Source organism: Pan troglodytes, chromosome 11, assembly GCF_028858775.2.
Source record: "Pan troglodytes isolate AG18354 chromosome 11, NHGRI_mPanTro3-v2.0_pri, whole genome shotgun sequence".
NCBI lineage: Eukaryota > Metazoa > Chordata > Mammalia > Primates > Hominidae > Pan > Pan troglodytes.
In genome coordinates, this window is record NC_072409.2 from 51,711,832 (window position 1) to 51,726,203 (window position 14,372).

Sequence of the window (14,372 nt, forward strand, 5' to 3'; positions counted from 1 at the left end):
GGAGAAGAATCACTACAGTGATATAAAATAAGGGATTTGTTATGAGAATTTGACCTTACACAACGATAGGTGATGATTAAACAGTCTGTGTAAGGCTGTTGTGTCTGTGTTGGCTCTAAAGTCAGCAGGGCAGGCAGCTGGGAAAGAAAGACGGAATTGAAATGGGGGAGAGTGGGACAAAAGTGGATCCCATGGCAATGAGCTTGAACCCACGAGGATGGACTGAAATCCGTATTGGTTTCTCCAAACATCCCATTAAAGGATGTGATTCTGGCACCTTTCTCATCACAGAACAAAATCTACACTTGGCCCAGGAATTGGAGAAGCTACCAACAAGGTGCTTCTGCACCCCCGAATGTCACTTCTACCTCTCACTTCTTGTGGTGCAAGCCAACCTGGAACCATGCAGGTAGAGAATTCTGGGAAATGTAGTTTCACCTCGGCCAAGTGCCCACACTACAAATCCATCAGAGCAACTTCAGGAAATTATAACAAATGTGAAACATGCAAGTTGCAGATCCATTATGGAAATGTATGATCTGTGCACATATTGTTCATTCCATTTGACAGGCTGCATCTCTATACACTTGTCCATGAGGAGTGAGATCAAGGGAGAGTGATGATCCATTTTCTATGCATTAGGAGGCCAAAAGAAAACAAGATTTTATGAGGGGAGAGACTGACAACATAGGCTGAAATAAAATCTGGGGATCTATAGGCTGCTTCACAGGGAAACAGAAGAAAGCTGAACCTACTTCCCTTTTCTATAGATTCCAGCCACACGTGAGTGCCTGGAGAATCCAACCGTGTGGATTTCCTGATTGCCAAGTGAAGTACATCTTTGTCTTTTGAAACAGTCCAGTTTTACAGGAAAGAATTAAAAAATGAGGATCATATTAGCACTACACTAATTATGAACTGGAATGTGTCAGCCAAGAATGAATTACAAGCTGGCCAGGGCCTGCAAACTCTAGCTGGATAAAGTTCAGACATGCAGCTGTGAGCCCTCCTGGAAGCTGGCCACCATTTATTACGGTGGCGCCTGGCAACAGGCTCGTCGTTAAGGGTCTGTCAGCCTTTCCATTAGAAGCTCCATCTTTTCAGGATTCTCCAGCTCTCCCCTTTTAAATCACATAAAGTAGAAACTTCTATATAGCTCGTCAAAAATGAGGACATTTTGTTGTGTTGTGGTTATTGTTGTTGTTGTTGTTGTTGTTTTTAGATTCTGAGAAACTTAAATCTGGTTCTGCCATTTACTGTACAATTAAAAAGAAAAACCAAGAAAGCCGAAGTTAATAGACAGATTGTCAGTTTGGTTCCAATTTTTCCTACAGAAATAAACTTCTTTTTCTTTTCCCTTTCTGAAACCATCCTGAGAAAGGAAAATATACTCACTACAGACAAAGTGTTCTGCCTAAAAGATTAAATCTGTCTTGAAGTAAGTCCAAAGACAGCTAAAGGTGGGGAAAGTTAGCTGTCCATTTCTTGGTATGAGATTGTGAGCTTGATAACATAATACAAATCAAGGAACAGTTTTATGCTTAAGAAGCATTCTTCCACTGAAAAACTCACACTAGCAATATTGCGTTAAACAATAGAACTTTTATCGTTTCTCGGCCTTTTGGCTAAGAACAAGTGTAGTAACAATAGAACTTACTCATAAGTGGGTGATAAAAATGGGTGGACATGGACACAGACAGTGGAATGATAGGATAGGTAGGGTGAAGGGTGGGAGCAGGGTAGATAATGAGAAATTACTAAGCAGGTATAATGTACATCATTCAGGTGATGGCTACCCTAAAAGCCCTGACTTGGCCACTATGCTGTTACAAAACTGTGCTTTGTACCCCATAAATGTATACAAATTTTTAAAAAATAGAACTTGCAGTAATTCCTCAGCTCTGATTGTAAGATACAATATGGTTTCAATAACAACTATTCAGAAAAAATAAGAAGAAAAAAAGAGAAATGGAAGGAGGGAGGGAAAGGAAGAAAATTACCTCCACAAACGTACTCACTGGTGTTAAGATGCATCCCAATTTCAGAAGAAAATACACACACACACACACACACACACACACACACGGTGGAGAAATGTCTTCCTACATATAACTCACTCTCATTTGCAAAACACTTTCAACCAAATTTTGCCAAATCATTCTTCTCTGCCCTAGATGAAATACCGGGAAGATTCCATAGTAAAGTGCCAAGCTGTTATCTAATTTAAAATTTCTCACCTGGCCTTGCTTGGGCAAGAACCAGCTTGGAAACCTGCAGGAGTGGATGGGGTGTGATGAGCCTCTCTGTGATTTTTTTTTTTTTTTTAATCTGGCTCTTTCTCTTCTCCTCCTTCCCTCCCTCTGCTGACTCTGGCTTCTCCGTGTTTCAAATGAGATAAGGATTTGGAGAAAAAGGTATCATAGACCTTTTACATAGAGAGTAAGTCATCTTATAGCTAGTTCACCAAAGACTGGCTTACCTTGGGAGCACCCAAACATGCCTGCTGTCTGCGATGTTTTTAAAGAAGTACATTTAGCCAACATTTGTGGTAATTCACCAAGAGAGGTCTGGTAGACTTCCACTCTAGACTTCCAGGTTATGCTGTGGGTTTGTCTGGTACCTTAGGAAACTCACGGAAAGAAAACAGAGTTCTCCCATAAACATGTGGTTAAATCTGAGAGATGACCAGCTGATAGCCTCCCCCCGCCATACCTGACCCTTTTCAGACACAGGGTGACTATTTCCTTGTTCAGGGCAGCATGTAGGGCATTCACTGATAAAACTGTAGCAAGGGATGTTGCTTCTTCCAGTCTTCCGTTAGTAACACCCCTACTGGCAACTTGGTATACCAGACAGTTGTGTCATGGCCAGTACCACAGACTATACCACAGCCTTCAATGTGCAGAAAGGCATGAGGCTGCCAAGCGGGAGAATCAGTGGGAAAGATGAAAAATTGTAGGCTGGTTGTATGTGAAATATATGTCGAAAACAGAGCTGAGAAATCTTGCAATATAGAGAGTAGTGTGAATATATATATTGCAATATAGAGAGTAGTGTGAATATATATATTGCAATATAGAAAGTAGTGTGAATATAGAGAGTATAGTAGTAGTATAGCTTTTATTACAAAGGTTTCCTGTGTGTTATATATATAGCATAAACCTACAACAATTTATTTCATTCTTTGGTAAGTAAATATATTGTAGATAACAAGAGCCAGACTTCTCATCATTGGAGAAAGAAGTTACAGATAAACAAAAGGACAGGCTAGAATGAACATGCATGCTGAATTGGGAGGTATCAGTATGAACTCCTGCACTCAATATGAATTCATATATATGCAGATAGGTAGATATAGAAATATAAGTGTATTTGTGTGTACATGTTTCCTAGCTGTGAGACAGCCTCGGAGCAATGACAATCCCATAGCAATTTCAGCAGCCCTAGTGTCTGGATCTTGGTTCCCATATACCATTTTCCAACGAAAGAAACAAGGTTCCTTGGAAAAGAGGTTGATTCCAAGGCTGGGACAGGAAAATTAAAAGATGAGCTTGAAAGATCTTGTGCTGCCAGGAAATAAGAAAATGCTCAAGAAAGGATGGGACATGCCAAAAGACAAAGACACAACTTGGAGGAGATCCCCACGGGCAAGCTGCCATAATTGGAGCAAAGAAAGTATTAATTTTAGTACTGGATCATAGCCCATAGAATAAAATAATTGTCTAGGATTGTATATTGATATTAACGAATAATTGAATCAACAAATAAATGGGGGAGGAAGGGACAGCTCTTGCTTACAGAAGAATCCCAGTTAATGAATATAGAAGGAATGAGAGTTTCCTTTGTAAGCTCCCTTTGGGGTTCTGCAAAGAATAAAGTAACATGATGCTTACATGTATGTTTGCTCCTGAAAGGGCTGTGGGCTAAGACTCTACAAGCTTCCATCCCAAGGATTGCTTGGCCCAGGTATTGTGCTCCACAATCCACTCCCTTCTCCCATATAGTTTTCTACCTAGAAGAGATACATGGTTTCTACACAAGACCTAGTTGTGTTGCACACTCCAAGGAAAGTCCACCATATTGTTTTCCAGGGCATTCTTTTCAAACAAAAAACAAGTCAAAAATTATTTCTGTTCTTCCACTTCTAAAAAAAATTGACAATATTTCCCTGTGTACACAATGTTTCTATGGTGTCTCTAGTAAATTATTTTCACATGTTGTCTGCAGACCCACTGACTCTGCTGAAAGCCCACCCCTTCTCATGCCTGGGATGACCTCTCACCCAAGAGGTCAGTACCCAAAAGGCAGCATGAGCCAACTGCATTGTGTGTTCCATTACCCATGAGATTATGAATAATTGTGGATAATTGCTGAGGCAAATGAGTTATAGCTAATTACTAGCATGTTCTTAATCCCAGCAACCAGTGAAAGCCAAAGCTCACTGCCATTTCACTCTTGACTATAATGAATGCAACTTGCAGTTTTCGTTGATGCCAAAACAGTCACTATCGTGAACAGAGCCTGAAATCCCAAGGGAATTAGATAGATAAGTTTTTAAATGGGGAGGATTTTTCTTTCTCCACTTTTAATTTACTGCCAGGTATTTTTAAAGGCAACTCAACTTCCTTTTCACCCTAAGCAATTGCATGGGCCTTCTGTTATAGTTTGCAAACATTATTTAGAGATACCTGATTCTATAACCTGCTAAAAAAATACAATATTATGATAATTTAAGGTATCATTTGTAAGGATAAAATGAAATAATAGATTTTAATGTTCTTTGGAAAGATAAAAAAGCACAGTGTAATTACAGAGTATCATCATTATCTCCTTAAAACTATTATCTATAATGTCTTGTATAAAATGTAATTTTTAAATTACTGCATGTAATGTTGTCAAAAATAATCAGCACAAACCTGGATAATCATAACATGTAGACTTTCTTCAACAAGGAATCCTAGAGTATTTCCTCTCATTTTCTAAATCTGTATCTTATTTGATCTAATTTGAAGAGCTTTCAGTTTCTTAAGAAAGAGTTAGCTTTGAGACGGGTAGCACAGACAGACAGAAGCACAGGACATTACACAGCAGCAAAGCCAAGACTAGAATCCTGGTCTTCTGATAAGTAATGAAGTGATCCTGGGAAAAGCTTGTAATCATTTTGAGTCACAGTTTTTATACCCTCTAAAATGGGATATAACATATCTAAGAATGTCACAAGTATAAAGTGAAATATAAAGGAAAGAGCACTTTGAAATGTCAGGTGTACATTCAATCAAAACTTATATAAACAGAATTCACTATTCATAATAACAGCAATAGGTAATTTCATCATGAAATGAGGCCATTGAACCTCTTTTCCAGTCATAACTGTTTTAATACCACATTTCTGTATTTCAGGGGTTTTGGCGAGGGTGACAGTTTTGTTTGAGCTGCAAAACCAAATGAGAGAAAGGTGGTTGTTACCAATTGTCCTCTGATTTGAGCCTGAGAGAAGGGCTGGTTTAGCAACTTGCATATCTCCAGCTTTTTTTTTTTAATTTGGTTTGAAGCCAGCATCACCTCGCTTTATCTAGAAGTCTCTCTTTCTGAAATAAGTGCAGTTCTCCAGGGAGACAGTGGCCACAGTCAGACAAGGAACTTCAGGAAGAATTCCTCTTAGTCTTTTTTCCAAAGGAAGTTTGGACTTTCCAAAGGAAGTCCAGGTCCTGAAGGCCTGAATGAATTTGGAGAAAAGACAGAGGATGTAAATGCAATCGCTGAGTCATCTTTACTAATAATTCCTATCTTGCCAGAATCCAGACCTCAGTAGCCTCTTCCTAATGTTCAAAAATAAAAGTAAAGTCAGGCAAATTTATAAAGTATATACTTGCTCAGCCAACTAATATTTATGGACTGCCTACTGTGTGCAGTGTGTGCTCTAGGTTCTAGAGACTCCGTAGTGAACAAGACAGACATTTATCTTTTATTCTAGCAGAGTGAACAATAGGAAACAAATAAACAAGAAGATGTCAGGTTGTAACACTTCCTTTCCACATCATTAGAAAAGGCCATGCCATGGAGGAAACTGGGTGATCAGGGACGTCCTCTCTGAAGTGACATTATAACCTAAAACCTCAGTGACAGGAAGGATCAAGAAGCTTACCCTATCTCTCTTCCTTTACTCAGCTCCTTTCCGTCTCCCTTTCCTCTACCATAGATCTGGGAAACTTATACTGCAACAGCCTTCCAAGGCCAGGCCTTCCACTAAGCAGGCCATTCCCTTGACTTCTAGTTTCATTTATTCAACAGACTGAAAAAGGGTGGTAGCCTCTGTTCACTGTCTCTGCCCGAAGTATTGGATGATCCTCAGAACAGCACTATGATGCTGGTATTATTAAATCTATTTTACTGCTTGGGCACAAGAATAACAACAACTAATATTTATTAGGTGCTTACACTGTGCCACACAGATCAATGCAAAGAAGCAATGGCCGCAGCTGTCACCAGGCTTAGGACTGGGGACCTTTTACATTTTCCTGGGCTTGTAAAGACTGCAGGGATTGTGTGCAACCTAAAGGAAGGTGATTAATGTTGGGAACCTTCAAAATCAACTGATAAATGCTGTATATACTTTGGCAGTGAAAGACTGAGCCAGATTTATTTCTATTTAAAAATATATGTATAGGGCAGTCATGGTGACATGTGCCTGTAGTCCCAGCTACTCAGGTGGCTGAGGCACGAGAACCACTTGAACCTAGGAGGTGGAGGTTGCATTGAGCTGAGATCATGCCACTGCACTCCAACCTGGGCAACAGAGCGAGACTCTGCCTCAAAAATGAAAAAAAATATATGTATAGTATTTTGTATATCTTATGTAACTAAGATATATAAGATGTGAAATAATAACAATATATACAATATTACTAGCACCTGAGTATTTCCAATCAAACTAATTTAATCATGTCATTCTTCAGTTCATTAAAACTTCAATGATTTCCTATTTCTCACATTAGAAATGTCAAACCAAATGGATACAGGCACGCCAATATTTTGGGGGGAGGTGAGGAGACACACACAATGTCATAAACACCAGAAATTTTTTCAATAAAAATCTCAGATTCCTGAATTTCTTTGAAAAAAAAAAAAACAACAACAGAAGTTCTGACATTTTTTAGCCCCCACATCACCAGCTAGAACTGAACAGCAACTGTCCACAGATTTCCATAAACAGCAGTTTTATTAAATGTTAGTTTTACACAATTTTCTAATTTTTGTATCGCTTTCTTCTTTGATTCAGGGAAGTTTGAGGTGTATTTTTAAATATCTAGGCCCACAGTGTGTCCTAAAGTTATTTTTTGTTATAGATTTTTAGCTTAACTCCATTCTGTTTCTATAATGTGGTCCATATGACACTCATTCATAATTTTTATTGGGAATTACCTTATCCCTCACACCCAGGTCAGTTTTCATAAACCCTCTGAATGTACTCCACTGGTTGTGGAAGTATTCCATATATGTCCATTAGAGCTGCTTAATCTATACATTTACTGATTCTTTATCTGCCTTGTCTATAAATGGCTAAGGAAATAGTCTGAAAATCTCCCACTATGATGGATGATTTGTCCATTTCTGCAATTTAGTCAAATGTTGAAGTTTTTAAATTAGACATCTTGTAATGATCTCCAGAATGTCTTTTGCCTTAAAATAGATTTTTGTCTAGTATTAATCTGGCTATAACAGTTTTCTTGAGTTTGTATCGTCTGGTATAATTTTTTCCATCCATTTACTTTCAACCTTCTATAACCTTTTATTTGAACTTATAACTCCACAAATCCATATCTGAATTTGTAGCACTGATGTTTATTTGTTGATGTTTTCAAACCAGTCTGACACTTTTTGACTTTTAACTATAAATTTTACTCAACTAATATTCATTTTCTTAATATTGCATTTGGATTAATTTTTACCACTTAGTTTTGTATTTTCTTTAACTTTTTAACTTTTCCCCCTTGTTCTGCCTCCTTTTGACTTGATAGTGTTGCTTTTCCCCTCCTCATTTCACTTTTTTCCTCTTCTCACTTGAAAATCATACTTTATATGTTAATTCTGTTAGCAGTATATTAGAAATGATCAACATGCATATTTATTAACTTTAAAAAATAGAGGCTAATCAATATTTTTACCTTCCTTTGAAAATAAATGAAACAGAGCATTTAAACATTGGTCACATGCCTCCTGATTTATATGCTATGTATTTGAGGATTTTATTGCTATATCGATCTTATATACCCATAGGATAGATTTTTAATTTGTTTATGTAGTCTGTGTTTATCTATATTTACCCAAAAGTACACTGTATTATTTATTCATTGTTCCTTTTTGTATCTTGGGTACTCCTTCTCGGCTCATTTTTTCCTTCCTGAAATATAGTCCTTAGGCATTAATGGGGAGCTAGTCACAGTAAACACTCTCAGGTTTTTGCCAGTTCTGTTGCTTGTTTTTTCTTTTCTTTCTTTCTTTTTTTTTTTCTTTTTTGGGATAGAGTTTCGTTCTTCTGGCCCAGGCTGGAGTGCAATGGCACAATCTTGGCTCACTGCAACCTCCGCCTCCCAGGTTCAAGTGATTCTCCTGCCTCACCCTCCCGAGTACCTGAGATTATAGGCACGCGCCACCACGCCCAGCAAATTTTTGTTTTAGTAGAGACAGGGTTTCATCATGTTGGCCAGGCTGGTCTCAAACTCCTGACCTCGTGATCCGCCCACCTTGGCCTCCCAAAGTGCTGGGATTATAGGCGTGAGCCACCGTGTCCCGCCTTGTTTGTTTTTTTTTTAAAATATCTTCATTTTGGCTTCATTTTCAACAGGTACTTGTAATAGATATTTAATTCTATATTTAATTTTTGTTGTCAATTATTTTTTCTTCAGTATATTGAGGAATATTATTACTTTTTCTTCTGGCTTCCACTGTTGCTATTGAGAAGTTATATAAGTGAACACACCTCTACAGATAACCTTTCTTTCCTCTCGAGCTGCTTTTTCTTTTTCTGATTGCTTTCAAGATCAGCTCTTTGTCTTTGGTTATTTTCAGTTTCACTAGGATGTTTTCAGATGAAATTTCATTTTAATCCAGCTTGAAGTTCCTCGAGCTACCTAAACATAAGGATTGTAGCTATTCATCAATTAAGGAAACTTCTCAGCTACTATCTCTTTGAATATTATCTCTCTCCAGTTTTCTCTATTTTATCTTTCTGGATTTTCACTTAACACTTATTAGACCTTCATACTATATCCTCTATGGCTAAACTTCTCTTTTGTACATTTTATCTTTTTATTTTTGTGCTATTTCCTGAGTAATGTCTTCAGATCTATCTTCTAGTTCACTAATTTTCTTGTTGGCTGTTTTTAATTTGCTGTTTACCTGAGTTTTAAAATGTAATACTACGTATTTTTATTTATACAAGTTTTATTTGGTTTTATTATAAAAATCTGCCTTGGCCAGGCACAGTGGCTCACACCTGTAATCCCAGCACTTTGGGAGGCCGAGGTGGGTGAATCACTTGAGCCCAGGAGTTTCAGACCAGACTGGGCAATATGATGAAACCCCATCTCTACAAAAGATACAAAAATTAGCCAGGTTTGGTGGTGTGTGCCTGTAATCCTAGCTACTTGGGAGGCTGAAGCAGGAGGATCGCTTGAGCCTGTGAGTTCGAGGCTGCAGTGAGCTATGATCATGCCATCGCACACAGCCTGGGCAACAGAGTGAGATCCTGTCTCAAAAAAAAAAAATCTGCCTCATCAATATTCATAGTTTCTTGTTCTTTTACCATGATTTCAGTATCTTCACTGGTTTATTTAAATGTGTGAAATATATTTGTTTTATAGTCTGTGTCTGTTGAGCCTGCAGTTTTTACAAACCTGATTCTGCCATTTGCTGGCTTTCTGTTGTCTCTCTCTCATAGTGTCCAATTTTCTTGTATGTTTTATGATTTAAAAAAATTTTTTTTAAATTGTGAGCTCATGTTTCTTTCAGAATTCTCTGAAACCTGTGTTTAACATGCATCCTCAAAAAAGGGTCTGTTTGCTTCCATCAGTTGCCTGCAGGTGCTTATCAACGTAGGACATCTTTTTACTAAATTTCCATCCTGAAATTTTGTTAAGACTACTCATACAGTGTGAATTATGGCCTCCAAATACAAGCCCATTCTGGATTATGAATAGGAATTCTCATATGAGGCTTTTATTTTTCCTCGTCATCTTTTACAGAATTCAGGGCAAAGTCTAAAGCAGTCAAGTCCCCTTTGTGGGGTTGGGCTTTCTAGTTTGCCCTTTGTGAGCATTAACCTTTAGGGTGTCATTGTTCTTCAGGGTTCCCCAATCAGATTTCTCACCTGTCTGGATTCTAGGTTTGGCCTGTGACTTCCATACTACAGTCCATTAAAACCAAGTCTGTAGAACACCATACACTGACAGATGTACCCAAGCCAAAAAAAAAATAGGTGTTCTCTCATCATTTCTTAGCTTCGGTATTTTCTTTGCTGTCAGCTCAGCTATGCTTTTTAAATGTTTTATTTTAAAATACATTTCATTCATCATTTTAAGTGTTAGGCACCTGGAGGGACACATGCATAGTCTAGAGTGCTTTTTGGCTAACACTATTTATTTATTTATGGAGTTATCCTTCTTTCCCAACCAGATTATAAGTACTCAAACTGCTCTATTCTGCTACACTAGTAATTCCTTGCACACATTAAACAGTTAATAAATGTTTCTTGTTTGAAATAAATCTATTCTCTATTATCTGAATAAAATTCTGAAAAGACTTACAGAGAAACAACATAAGTTCTCCCTCTTGGCTTTTCATTTTTAATTCTTTTCTCATACATAGAAATGTCTCTGTTTGATTAACACACAGTCTTTATACACACTATGTTAATTAAAAATACTCCTCTGGTTTCATGTACCAAGTAACCTAATTTTTACCTGAAAACTCAAATTAACAGGGCACCAGTCCGATATCAGCTATTGGAAATAAGATGATTATATAAAGTACAAGACTTGACTTGTCAATGAAATTTATTTATCTCTAGGCATCTTGTAGAAGTCATTATCCAGTGGTATCAAACGTATACCCAAGTGATCCTGACATCAGAGTTGAATGACCCCATGCCTGAGGCAAGAGAATGTAGCCACGGTTTTTTAATCTTAGAAAAAAAGTCATCCAAATATTTATTTATACTCCAAATTAAATCCATGCTTGTTTTTAACAACGTTTTAAATAATTTACCAATTAAATTGCACATCACTATCATCACACCAATTTCATAGTCAAACTGTGTAAGATGTACAACATTTGTTCAATGGCTTTGTCTACTTCCAAAACATAGGTGTGTACCCGATTTTTGGAAGCCACATTATAATGTTCAAAATGAAGAGAAATGTGAAAACTTACAAAAAACAGACTGCTCTGCCAAGAGATCCCAACTCTCTTTCATCAGCTCAGCCCTTCCACTTCCTAACCCCACATAAGGCTCTAATTCAGAAGTAGCAAGCTTAATTGACTAGGAGGACTTGCTTGGAATGCCAGTGAGTACAAAGGGCAAGGTAGGGACCCTGGCAAGGCAAAGAGAACTGGTCCTGTCCAAAGGGGCAGGCCTGCCCTTCACCTCCAGCCAATTGTTTCCATGTGGAAGTATAGGGGAGGGCTGCAGATCTCCCAAACCAAGCCTCCAGATTTTTATGTAAGTTAACCTAATTTTATAAGTTTGTCTCAATCAGATGAAGAGAAACTGCATGATTCATAAAAGTGTGAAATAAAACATGGAAGATGATTTTCCTAATCTTAGAATGGAAAAAAAATCTTTTTAGGTATGGCAGGAAACAAAGAAAAAAACACAAAACATGGCTATATAAAAAAATTTTAAATTCTGCATAACAAAAAACAGCAAGCTCACATGCAAAAGCCAGTAAAGATGCACATATGCAGGCAAAATGCTAATGTTCTTAATACAAAAGTGCTGTTGGAAGCAAATTTCTTATATATATGTTATATATTCTATTAGAAAATTATTGGCAACAATATGGAGATACGGTTTACAGAAAAGGAAACACAAGTGGTTCTCGTACACATGAGAAGACAAATAACATCACCCTTGATAAGAGAAATGCTAATTATATTACAATGAGATACCATATTTCACTGACTAATTTGGCAAAGATCAAAGAGCTTCAAATCACACTTTTGGCAAAGTGATGGAAAACAGGCCTCACATACATTGTTGGGGGATTATAAGTTGAAAAAAGCCTATGGGCAGACATTTGGTAGAATTTATCAAATTTACAACTATGCAATCCTTTTCATCTAGCAAGTCATTTTTGTATATAGATATACAAAATAAGCCAATGACACACCTACAAAGGTATTTACTGCGGTATTCTCTGTGCACACTCTAAAATGTAAAGCCTCTGAATTTACTTAATTTAAGCTAAAATTAAGGGTAAGTAAAGGGAAAACATGGCCTGGGGGAAGATAGCCAGAGTTTGAACCCAGAGCCAAATTGCAATGAAGAGAATAACAGGGCAAGCTGCACCTCTGCCACCAGAATGTAGAGGCAGGATGAGGTTTATTTAGGTGAACAGGAAGAAAATTAATATGTTCACAGCCTCTGAGCTCATATGCTTCAGTAAGACACACTTAACGTGTGTCTCTTCTATCCAGGCTGTACTAAGCATCATCCTTACATGTTCTCTTTTAATCCTTACAAAAACACTTGAAGGAGAGTACCTTTCCTCTTGCTTTTAGGGATGCCAATATCCAGAGAAGTTCAGCAACTTGCCCAGCTTACATAGCTTATATAGACGTGTCTAATACCATAGGTAAGAAAACACAGGGTGAAGAACTTTGGCCTGAGAACCAGATTCCTCATTATTTAAGTAAAATTATCTTTTACAAGCTGTGTACCCTTGGACCAGTTATTTAGTTCCATGGGACTCAGTTTTGTCATCTGCAAAATGGTAGTGATAATAGTGACTACTTAAGAGAGTTATTGAAAGGCTTAAGTGAGTGGAATTCTTGAAGAAGTATCTTAAACATGTCCTAATGTGACAGACTGTATTTTCCAAAGATGCCTGTAACAAAGATGACCCCCATTGCATGTGCTCTTTTTTGAAGTGACTTTGACACTCCTCCATCAAGAGGTGCACTCTATTTCTCTACTCGCTTCAACCTGCGCATACCATGGGTCTGCTTTGACCAAACGAATGTGGAGGAAGAGGCCGGGCACAATGGCCTATGCCTATAATTCCAGCACTTTGAGAGGCCAAGGTAGGAGGATTGCTTGAGTCCAGAAATTCAAGACCAGCCTGGGTAACATAATGAGACCCTGTCTCTAAAAAAAAAAAAAAAAAAAAAAAAAAAAGAATCAGCTAGGCATGTTGGCACATGCCTGTAGTCCCAGTGAATTGGGTGGCCGAAGTGGGAGGATTGCTTGAGCCTAGGAAGTCGTGGCTGTAGTGAGCCATGACTGTGCCACTGCACTCCAGCCTGGGCGACAGAGCTAGACTCTGTCTCAGAAAACAAAGAAAGAAAGAAAGAAACAAACAAACAAACAACGAAAAATAGGGAGGAAGTGATGCTGTGCCACTTCTGAGCATAGCCCATAAGTGACCTGGCAGTTTTCGCTTCTGCCTCTTAGAAACTAGCTGCCGCAAAAGAAGTAAAACTGTTCTGAGACAGCCATGATGTGAGAAGCTCAAGCCACATGGAGGCAGGCTGGAGGAGGAAATGCCATGTGAAGGGAGAGAAACCAAAAAGCAGGGAGGAGTCAGATACTGTGATTGCAGAAGCCACCCAGGGAGTGGAGCCTCCGGTGCCAGTTGCCCCTGCGGACATCATGTGGAGCAGAGACAAACCACCCAGCCAAGCCATTCCCAAAGTCCTGACCCACAAGATCATGAGCAAAGCAAAATGGCTGTTTTAAACCACTAAGTTTTGGTGTCATTTGTTACACAGTAATAGATAACCAAAGCATCTAGTATAAGGTGCTTGAGAAATGATGTTATTATTTTATACTCACTCTTATGCTACTCTTACTATTATTTTTAACTCCCATAAAAACACTATAATAAATAGCTGTAATAATTTCTTTGGTAAAAACAAATTTTTAATCATTTTTAAAATGATATATTAACTGGTCACAAAAGGTCTTCAGTAATTCCCCAAAGATTAAAAAACATGAAGGAAGGAATAAACTAGCTCTAACTCTAATTCAATTAGTATTATTGAGAGATACTAGAGATACTAGACTTGTGCAGAGCAAGATTGATTTTTATTTTTATTTATTTATTTATTTATTTTTGAGACAAAGTCTTGCTCTGTCACCCAGGCTAAAGTGC